The sequence below is a fragment of the Dipodomys spectabilis genome, unplaced genomic scaffold (assembly GCF_019054845.1).
Source record: "Dipodomys spectabilis isolate Male_0828 unplaced genomic scaffold, ASM1905484v1 ptg000361l, whole genome shotgun sequence".
Lineage (NCBI taxonomy): Eukaryota > Metazoa > Chordata > Mammalia > Rodentia > Heteromyidae > Dipodomys > Dipodomys spectabilis.
The window spans coordinates 1643012-1654705 of record NW_024871038.1 but is presented as its reverse complement, the minus strand read 5'-3'; the positions used below and the strand labels follow the sequence as shown (position 1 = coordinate 1654705).

The 11694-nt window shown below is 38.5% G+C and overlaps 1 non-coding gene across 1 annotated transcript; it reads left to right on the top strand.

The window, feature by feature from the left end:
- Window positions 1-307: 307 nt before the first annotated feature.
- LOC122095795 lies at window positions 308-413 on the top strand. Its single transcript, XR_006145204.1, has one exon. It is a non-coding gene; the product is annotated as a U6 spliceosomal RNA (small nuclear RNA).
- The last annotated feature ends 11281 nt before the right edge of the window (window positions 414-11694 follow it).

The window sequence follows — 11694 nt, the reverse complement described above, 5'->3', positions numbered from 1 at the left end:
AGCAAATTATCAAAATTAAATACATTTAAAACATTAAAACATTTAACAAACTTTAACACTTGCTGCAGTGTTCATTATGACTGGTGCCTTGTACAGAATAATTGAATTCCTCCTCCTAAACATCTCTTGAACAACAAATATCTGGAATTATCTTGTTTTTGACATGCCAATCTTGACTATTCTTAATTGTGTGCTTATATAAGAAATACATGGTTCTAAAATTTCATGGGAATTCTTCTAAAGTTACTTTTTTTTGAATTGTCAAGATTAAGAAAACCAATTATACTTTATATATAAAAAATGTTCTGTGCTCAATTCAGCAGCACATACACTAAAATTGGAACAATACAGAGAGGATTAGCATGGCCCTGCGCAAGGTTCACATGCAAATTATTGAATCCTTCCATATTTTTACAAGTACAGATGCTGGAGAGGATTTGGCCACAAGGAAACCCTACTTCATTCTTGGTGGGAGTGTGAACTTGTTCAACAACTTTGGAAAGCAGTATGGAGGCTTCTCAAAAGATTCCATATAAAGCTCCCCTATGACTGAGCAATCAAACTTTTTGGGATTTACCCAAATGGTCATAAGCAAGACCATACTAAACCTACCAGCACAACTATGTTTACTGCAGCATTATTTACGATAGCTAAGATATGGAGCTCACCCCAATGGACCGTAGAAGATAAATGGATTATGAATATGTGGTATATATAAACAATGAAATTCTATGCCTCCATTGCCCAATTAGTTAGAAATTAGAAAGATGTGGAAAAAAATTTTATTAAGTGAAGTAAGCCAAATCCAAAGAAACATAGGTACCATGGTTTGCCTTATTTTCAACAACTAATATATGTCTGGGATAAGCAGAACAGGTCATAAGCTATGTGCATATGACCAGATAAAATGATATTATGGGAAATGAACCACACAAGTGATTCTTTGTTTCTTGCTCTTCTTGTTTCCAAGATACTTATAATGTGTGATGTAATTTTTTTGTTTCTTTATATGTTCCTCCCCCACGCTCTAACCCCTGTTTTCACTGTACTTGAAGTTGGTGCGCCAAAACCTGTGTATATGTGTCTCTAATTTGGGGAGGGAAAAGGGAAATACAAAATGCTTAAATAGGGATACAGGTTGAGATGCACAAGACACTATGTTGAAAAATGAACTGTACAATTTAGGCAGGGGAAGGAGGGAGGGGAGTGTATTCTTTGAGGTGGGAAGGGGTGGTAGAGGAAAAAGAAAGGAAGAGGTAACACTGATTGTTAGAAAATGTACTCATTATTGCTCTTTTAATTGTCACAACTCTGTACAGTTTTTTTACACTTAAAAACATAAAAATGTTCTGATCGTGTGATATACTTTATTTCTTCAGTTGATACAATTTAATAAACAGTAACTTGGGGAAAACAAAAAACTGTTCTGATATAGAAGAGTTTATTTCCTCTATTTTCCCATATAATATTTTTAACAAAGAAATTAATGCAGAACACTGATATGAAGGTATTTTGAATAAATGTGTGTGTGAGAGCGCACATGCATGCACACATGCATACATGCACATGCTTGTATATTGGCACTCTCAGAGTTTGAAATCAGGGCTTCAAGGTCTTGCTAGGCCTTTCCTCTCTAGATTGGTGATCTACTATATGAACTACATCTCCATTCCTGGCTCTTTGCTAGTTCATTACAACTTTTAAAAAATAATCTCATGAAGTCCTTTTGCCCTGAGTGGCTTCCAAAAGTTATCCACAGATCTCAGGCTCCTGAGTAGATATCCGAAGTAGATAGGATTATAGGTGTGGCCAGCAAGCATAAGGCTTTCAGAATATTTTTAAAAGTAGAAGAAAATTTACTTCACAGGGGCCTGTTTTATCATCTCATACTTTTAAAGCATTTTGGAGTGATTATATGTGAATTTATTTCGTTAGGTATTCTTAAAAGATAGTAAGTAATGGTATTTAAAAGTTTTAGTACTTTTTAAAAAAGAATACTGGAGCTGTGGGACAAAAGAAGGTTAGCTCTGTGCATGATAATCCAATGTCACCAATACAGTCTGTGTTGTGGAAAAAATGTAACAGAAAACAATCGCCATGGGTAATAATTGATATGCTATTATTCATAGGGATATATGAATATTGAATTGAGAGTGTAAGAGAATGGAGAGATTTTACCTACCTTTTTTCTATTGCTAAAAGGCTTTTGGAAACTGTGACTCATTTCCTTCCTCACTGTGTGTCTATGGGCAATGAACTTAGTGCCTTTAATTACAATTTTTCCCAACACTAAAATGGTAATAACATTAGCATTATAGCAAATGCTATCTTAAGAATTGAGAGAAATAAAACTTGCAAAATACTTAACATAAATTTCTATGAATGAGCATTGAGTTTAGCCAACAGTTTTTTAAACACTAAATAAAATGCAATAATATTACAGAAAAGATTATAGATACTGAGCAACCAGAAGTAATGTGATCTATTGACCATGCTCTGCTTCTAAGGAAGCCAGTTGTATAATGCTCATGTTGTAAATAAAACTGGTTATCTTATGTCTTGGTAGTGTAAAAATATCAGGGACAGAATAATGAAGGAATGTTGTAGACTGAGGTGAAGCCCATATGCTAATGTGCAAACTGATAACATGTAAATTAACTAGGCAGTATATTGTGTTTTACATCATTTAAGTTATACCACAAAGATAAGGAATACCTAGAAGAATGAATTCTCTTCATATCCTATCATAGTCCTTAGCAGCAGGATGAACTCTTTCTTCATTCTTGTAGAGGCAATATCAGAGGAGAGGAACTCTATTTTTTGTTTGCTTCCTTCCATTTGTTCTTCAGTTTGAATCTAAACTACATGAGACTGAATGAAACTAAGGGAAATTAGACATGCAGGCTTTGGAAAGAACAATCAATGAAAATAAATAAAATACTTATAGCCTTATGAAAGGTCTAACTAAATTGAGTTATATACTCTCAAGTGTAAACAGAAAATGATTTACACAACATCATGTTATTGAAAATTGAAAAATGTAAGGAGTTGCTTAATTTTTTTCATTTCTACTCCCTTGAATTAATTATTGATTTTATAGAGAGAGATTAAAGATGAGATTAACAAGAAATGATTAAAATTGAAAAGAGTTCTGGGAAGATGGCAGAGGAGAAACTGGAGGCTAAACAATATCTCGCATAGAAAGCAGTTTTAGTGTTCCAGTGAGCAGTCCTAAGCCAGAGAATCACACCAAGGCTGCCATCACAATACAGAGAGTTTGGCCAGAAAGAGAAAACCCAGGCAAGGAGACAGATCTGTGCACTTGCCAACAGCCTTGGCTGCTGCTGTGGCGGCAGTGGTGGCGGCAGTATCCACCAAACCTGCAAAATAGAGAGTCCAGGATGAAGGCCCCAGACTCAGCGGGCTAGCAGATTCTACTCAACACCAGCAAGAACTGACAAGGAGCAGACATCTTCATTCTGTAGATTGCAGACCAGAGACGACCTAGGAGCCAACACTCTGGCATGAGTAGAAGCCTGACACCCTCATTCCTTCTCAAGGAGCAGAGGAGGTAAGGCCACCTCTCCACTCCGCCACTACTGGAGATCTCCATTTTTGATACTGACAATGGCCTGACTGAGCCTCTAGCTTCAACTCAGGCCTTGAAAGAAAACAAAAGAGTCATTTAGCAGGTCACAGGAACCTGACCTGACCTTCCAGGCTCAGCTCCACCCAGGGAAAACTCACCCAGCTCAGGCCAAGCCAGCTCCACCAGCCCCAGGAGTGGCTTCTTCACTGGGTAAACAGAGCCAGAGGCTGCCCCTCTCTACAGCAGCCTTGACAATCAATTGAAATTCAGTAAACAAAAACCCTGATGTCTCCATGCTGGACTCTGTGAGTGTCTCAGAAGCTAGCCGCTTAGGGAAAAGTTACTGTTCGTTGAAAGGACTCAACTCCACTCAGAACCTAGCCTAATCACAGCATCTCCAAATTAGAGTAAACAGACATCTCCCTTTTCTGTGAGACTCAAAGGAGATCTCCCTTCCATTGAACTACCCTGGGAGGAAGATCACAAAATCCTTGGTAAAACAGAGCATTTTTCTGCCTGCTCAAACAAACTGACTTTAAAAACCAATCAAGCCACAGGAAAACCAAACACTACAAGCAGAGCACAGACTCCAAACTGAGACTGGTTACGGACACAAGAGAGATACAGGATCTTCCTATCCTCCCCCCCAAAAAATCCAAGAACTTATTTTTTGTACCTTTTTAATTGTTTTTTAATTTTATGATTTTTAACTTTTTAAAAAATTGTTTGCTATTAACCTTTTTTTCCCCTATTATAATATAGATTTAAGGGTTATATGTGTGTGTGCTTTTTTTTAGCTCTACTGAACTTTTGATCTTTTTTCTCTTTCACATTCTTTTCACTTTTTCTTCTCTTTCGTTCTTTTTCTGTGTGACTTAATTGCTGTTCTGCTCATCCTCAGATATACACATAATCGATTATTAGACCTTATCCCCCATTGTGTACACACTTAATCCAGAAATTTATTGTTCAGTTCAGAACCTCTTAGACTTAAATTCCTTAATAGCAGTACTATTTATTTATACCTATATAATAGTTTAAGAAATTTTATTTTTTAATTTTTCGTGTCTCCTTTTTATCCCTCCCCTTCTCTGATCCTATTGCTGTTCTTCTGTGAATATTATGTTGTTAAATTTGCATAATTTTAAAGTGTTTCCATTAATTTGTATTTTTCTTGTTTCCTTTTTCTTTTTTTCTTTCTTCTTTTTTCTCTTTCTACTATCATTCCATCCAATCTATTTCCCTCTTTAAGATTTTGACTTAGTTAATTTAACTTTCCCTTTACCTTATCATATTCCTCTATTCCTATTTTTGCCCACATCTCTCCCTAAAGCTGATAATTTCTGGTTTACCAAATTCTTTGTGGTTCATAGCCCATTAATACATAGTTGTTTGATGTTGAATAGATATAACTGTTGAACTAGATTGTATCTGCAGACTTTTGACTGTGCAACTACAGACTTTGATTGATGCTTGCCTTAAGATAGTGTTCCAGCACAAAACTGGTGTTACTTTCATTCCAAATGGGCAGAAAAAGCTGGAAAAACACAAGGAAAATGGCAAGTCTGTGTATCTCAAATCATACTCATGATAATCAAGGGACAGAACAGATAGTGAATAATCCAGAGGAGAGCTCCCAAAAAGCTCTAAAAACACTACTGGTAATCATGGTAAAATTAAAGATTGAAACCCTGCAAAGGATTCAGTGTGAGCATGATAGGGAGAGAGAGGAGGCAAACCAAGGTTCAATACAGGAATATCATGAAAGTGAGGAAGATACTCAAAGATTGATACAGGAATTTCGTGAGCAGATTAAGAACACTCAAAGAGAAATAAAGAAATGGCAAGAGCAGGCTGAGATCAGTGAAAGAGAGAGACAGGAATTGCATGAGTTGGCCGAGAAGAGACAAAGAGAAAGTCAAGAATAGCGTGAACGTGAGGAAGCTAATCAAAGAGTAATACAGGAATTGAGAGAGCAGGATGAGAATAGACAAAGATCAATAGAGGCATTCATGGAATGCATAAACAGAGAACTGAAAGAAGTCAGGGAGACCACAAAGGGAAAGCTAAATAGAACACAACAAAAGGAATAGGAGTCCAAGGAGACCATAACCAATCAACTAAGTGATTTGAGAAAACACTGAACACCAAATTAAGAAATTAAAGAAGTTCACACGATGATCTAAAACAAAGTTCCAACAAAGAATTTGAAGCCATCAAAGCCGACCAACTAGAAGGAAAAGAAATAAAAAAAAAATTCAAAAGGCTTGATCATAGGTTAGACCATGCAGAAGATCGAATCTCAGGGATTGAATACAGCCTCGATATTATAGAGAAAGAGCATACAAACATCCAAAACAAATCCAAGAAATATGATAGATCTATTCAACATTTGGAATGCACCATCAGAAAGCCTAATCTAAGGATAATGGGTGTACAAGAGCACCTAGAGACAGAAGTTAATGATCTAGGAAATTTGTTTAACAGGATCCCAGCAGAGAACTTCCTAAACATGCAAAAAGATAGGCCTATTCAGATACAAGAAGCTTTTAGAACGCCAAATATAACAGACCAGAAAAGGACATCCCACCATCACATTTTAATCCAAAAGTATCAATTCAGAACATGGAAAATATCTGTAATGTTGCCAAGAAGGAAAGATCAATCAACTATAATGGGAAACCAGTTAGAATCATGTCAGATTTCTCAGCAGAGACAACTAAAGCAAGAAGAGACTGGAATGATGTATGCCATGCCTTAAAGACAAACAACTATCAACCAAGAATACTGTACCACCTAAACTCTCTTTCATAATCGAAGGTGAAATAAAAACCTTCCATAGCAAAGAAAAATTGAAACAATATATCTCGCCAAACCAGCCCTACAAAAGATCCTTAAAGATATCCTACACATAGAAAACCAACAAGATCACAATAAAGGCCAAATAATCACACCCAAACTGAGAATCCAAGAACCATAGGTAGAACCCAGTAACCACAGGCCCCAAGAAGGTGGATAAAATGGCAGGAACTCCCAAATACCTCTCAGTCCTACCTCTCAACATTAACGGACATAACTCTCCAACTAAGCGACATAGACGATCTACTTGGATTAAAAAGCAAGATCCTTCTATCTACTGCCTTCAGGAGTCACATCTTGCCCATAAAAACAAACACATTTTCAATGTGAAAGGCTGAACAAAATCTACCAAGCAAATGGCACGCATAAACAGGTAGGTGTTGTAACCCTCATATCAGATTAAATAGACTTCAAATTAAAATTTGTGAGAAGAGATAAAGAAAGTCGTTCCATAGTAATTAAGGAATCTCTCCTTCAGGAGGATATTACAATTCTAAATATCTATTCACCAAACAACAGAGAACCGAAATTTATCCAAGAAACACTACTTTCTCTGAAATCTCATATAGATCCAAAGACATTAAATGTTGGTGAATTTAACACACCACTCTCCCTACTAGATAGATCAACTCGGCAAAAACTCAACAGAGAAAATGCAGATCTAAACAACGGCATAGACCAACTAGATTTAACAGACATCTACCGAATATTTCACCCAGCAGCATCAGAATCCACATTTTTCTCAGCAGCACATGGAACATTTTCCAAAACAAACCACATTTTAGACCACAAAGCAAACTTGTCCAAATTGAGAAACATTGAAATTATACCTTGCATTCTCTCTGACTACAAGGGAATAAAATTAGAACTCAACACCAAAAGCCACCAAAGAAAGTCCAGTAACACATGGAGCCTGAACAACACATTGCTGAATCACGAGTGGGTCATGGACGAGATTAAAAAGGAAATTCAAATGTTCATGATATTCAACAAAAAGCAACACACAAATTACCAGCTGCTCTGGGACACAGCAAAGGCACTACTCAGAGGCAATTTTAGAGGTCTGAGTTGCTATATCAACAAATTGGAAAGATCTGAAACCAACAATTTAATGAGACATCGGAACCTCCTTGAAAAAGAGCAGCAAGATAAATCCCAATCCAGTAGACAGAAAGAAATAATTAAAATTAAATCAGAAAATATTGAATTAGAATCCAAAAAGAACATAGAAAGAATCAACAAAGAAAGAGTTGGTTCTTCGAAAAAATTAACAAATTTGACAGACCCTTCGCAAATCTTACCAGAAAAAAGAAGGGAACACACCCAAATAAATAAAATCAGAGATGAGAATGGAAACATCACCACAGAAATAACCAAGAATCAGAATATTATAAGAGAATATTTCTCAAACCTTTATGCTAATAAGTTTGAGAACTTGGCAGAAATGGACCTTTTCCAGGAAAATTCTGACATGCTGAAACTAAACCAAAATGAGTTAAACCATCTTAACAGGCCCATATCAAATATCGCAATATAAACAACAATAAGAGACCTCCCATCTTAGAAAAGCCCAGGACCAGATGGTTTTACAGCGGAATTCTACAAGGCCTTCAAAGCAGAGCTCACACCAATACTCCTCCAAATCTTCAATGAAATTGAAAGAGAAAGTTCACTACTGAATCATTCTATTAAGCCATCATAACACACATTCCAAAACCAGGCAGGGACTCATGAAGGAAAGAGAACTATGGACCCATTTCTTTGATGAACATCGATGCAAAACTTCTCAACAAAATTTTGGCCAATCGACTTCAACAATTCATCCAAAAAATCATACACCACGATCAAACAGGATTCATTTCAGGGATGCAAAGCTGCTTCAATATACCCAAATCAATTAATATAATTCATCACATCAACAGGAGCAAGTATAAGAACCCCATGGTTATCTCAATAGATAGATTAAAAGCATTTGACAAGGTCCAACACCCGTTTATGATGAAGGTTCTGGAAAAATCAGGAATCCATGGAAAATTCTGAGACTTCTCCCAGTAGTCACAATTTACAATAACCTGAAAGATGTATTCTAAATGAAGAAAAATGTCTTCTGATCTTTGGAAAACCACACACAAACACACACACACACACACACACACACACACACACACACACACACACACACACACACATACACACACCAACCTCAAACATTTAGAGAGAATTTTTTTTGTTCCCAAGAATTTTTTTTTTGTGAAAATACTGTACAGAGAGTTACAATTACATGGGCAATATAATGAACTCATTTCTTGTAGTGTCAATGTCGTAGGACCCTCACCAAGAAGACCAATGAGTGTCAGACATTCCGAAATGCAAAAACAAGGTTTTATTTCGACGGGCTGCAGCTCAGGCCACGTCCTACACTCCAACACAATGGAGGAGATCCCGCAGCTAAAGATTTGCAGGGCTTATAAAGGCAAACAACCACGTGTTTGGTTACCACTACATGTTGCTCTGCTAGCTGAGATACACAAGCAACGAATAGTCACTGCTTTACCACTTCATTCCCCCTTGACATATGATCCTGAGACACAATCTTGTGGCTCTGGCCCAAAACTAAACTCCAACAGCTCTCGATCTTGATTAGTCCCTCTCTCACCTTAGCCATGTTGTCTTCTGCTATTCCTGAACGGTCAACGTAAAAACACCACTCTTCTCCCAGTGCAGCCCAAATTTCCCCTTGTAGTGAGAGGCTCCCAGGAGTTCTGTAAATGATAATTGCAACAATACCAACAACAATCAGTCAATTTTTCTTTTCTTGAGTTGTACGTGGAATGGTTGCGTAGGATGCTTGGAGACTTCTCATGTTTCCCCACAGTCGTCCAGGGAAAAGAGTCAGTCAGTCTGGTGTGGGAGCAGTGGATCCAAGTAGCAATGCCATCCACCTTAAGGGCAGTAGGTGTAGCCAGTAGCACCATGTACAGTCCCTTCTACCATGGTTCCAAAGATCTCAAGTTGTGCTTTCAAACAAGCACCCAGTCCCCTGGTTTAAATGAGTGGGGGGTAGGAATAGAAGCAGAATCATATAATGCTAAAGCTAGGGCAACACACTTTTATGGACAAGCTGTAGATAGTCAAGTTTACATAGAAATTTTTTATCACTCAAATCAGCAAGCAATTCAGTCTGAAGGCTAGGGATAATGGGTGGAAGGTGTCCATACATTATTTCAAAAGGAGTAAAGCCAGCTGATAGGGTGAATGTCTCACTCTAAACAGGGCAAAAGGAAGGAGTGATACTCAGTCTTTGCCAGTCTCCAAAGCCAATTTAGTTAAGGTCTCTTTTAGAGTCTGATTCATTCTTTCTACCTGCCCTGAACTCTGGGGTCTATAAGCACAGTGCAATTTCCAATCTGTCCCCAGTGCCACGGCTATTCCCTGACTTACTTTTGAGATGAAGGCCGGTTCATTGTCCACCCAATGGTGGATGGGAAGCCATACCTGGGTAGGATTTCTCCCAGTATCTTCTTAGCCATGATGTTCACGGTCTCATGCTTTGTTGGGTAGGCTTGAACCCATCCTGAAAAGGTGTCTACAAAAACTAGCAATATTTATATTCAAATTTTCAAGTTTTAATTTCTGTGAAGTCTACTTCCCAATACACACCTGGCCTATCTCCATGGAGGCAAGCTCCTTTTGTGACCAGTTGACTGGGGGCATTGGTGACCTGACAGGCTTTACAATTTTTAACAATGTCCTCAATGAGTTGATTTCCTTGCCTAGTTTTTACTTCTGAGTGTTGGAGCAAATCCTGCATTCTTCGGGTTCCCATGAGAGAGGCCCGATGGATTCTTTTAAGAATCCCCTTGCCCAATCTTTGTGACAAGATAAGTTTCCCCTCACCAGTTTTCCACCAGTCTTTATTTTCTTCTCTGCCCGGGGGTTTATAGGCCATGGGAATTTTCTTTATCCACTCCAATTCTTCTTGGGAATACTGAGGCTCAGGAGGCAAAGCTTGTGGTCCTGGGTCTACTAGAGTAGGTACTTCCTCTCTGGTCTAGAAGGCTGCCTCCTTAGCTGCCTAATCGTCCAAATTATATCCTTTGGTTATTGAATCAGTTCCCTTTTGATGGCCAGGGCAGTGCATAATGGCAATATTTGCTGGTTCCCATAAGGCCCGTATAAGGCTTAAAATTTCTTGTTTGTTTTTAATAGCCATTCCCTCAGCTGTCAGCAACCTCCTCCATTCGTGAATGGCTCCATGGACATGCACAGTGGCAAAAGCATACCAACTGTCCGTGTAAATGTTTAGTCTCTTCCCTTTTCCCAGCTGTAGGGCTTTTGTTAGTGCCACTAGTTCTGCTCTTTGTGCAGATGTTCCCTGGGGGAGTGCTTCTGCCCACACTATCTCAGTGTCCATGATGACTGCTGCACCCGTGTACCTTTTTCCATCTTGAATGAAACTGCTGCTGTCTGTGAACCAGGTATGCTCCGCATGCGATAGTGGCAAGTCTAACAAGTCTGGCCTCTTTTCGTTGGGCTGGTCTCTCTTTTCAAGCTCAGTTTCACTCCTCTGTCCTTCCTTTCCTGTCTTTGCTCCTCTGTCTCTCTCTTATTGTAAACCTTTTCTGCCACGACTACTAGATCTGTAATAGACTTTTCACTAAGTCTGTCTAGAGCCTGCAACTTTCGCTTTATGTCTGCTGCAGCTTGATTTATATAGGCAAACATAATCATCTGAGCCGAGTCCTAGATCTCAAGATCATATGGGATATATTGAATAAAAGCTTCCATGAGCCACTCAAGGTACGCTGCCAGACTTTCACTTCCTCCCTGTCTAACATCATAAATTTTGGCTATATTAGTTGGTCAGGGAGCTGCTGCCTTGAGACCTGCCAACAGATCCTGGAGATAGACATGGAGTTACTCCCTACCTTCAATCTTATTGTAGTCCCATGTTGGTCGAGTTTCAGGAAAATAGGCAGCAATCAGGGCAGGATCCATAGTGGGCGCACCTGTGGGGCCAGGGATATGTTTCTGGGCTGCCTCTCAGAAAGCGTCTCTCTGCCGTGGTAAAAAGGACCTGTAAAACTGACTACAATCATCCCAAGTGGGCTGATGAATAAAGGGAATAGTTTCAAGCAAACAAATTAAACAGTGGGGTTCCTCAGAAAAGGCGGCATTTTGGGTGCGCCAATTGTATACATCACTGGTAGAAAATGGCCAATATTGGAATTGCTGTTGACCATCTG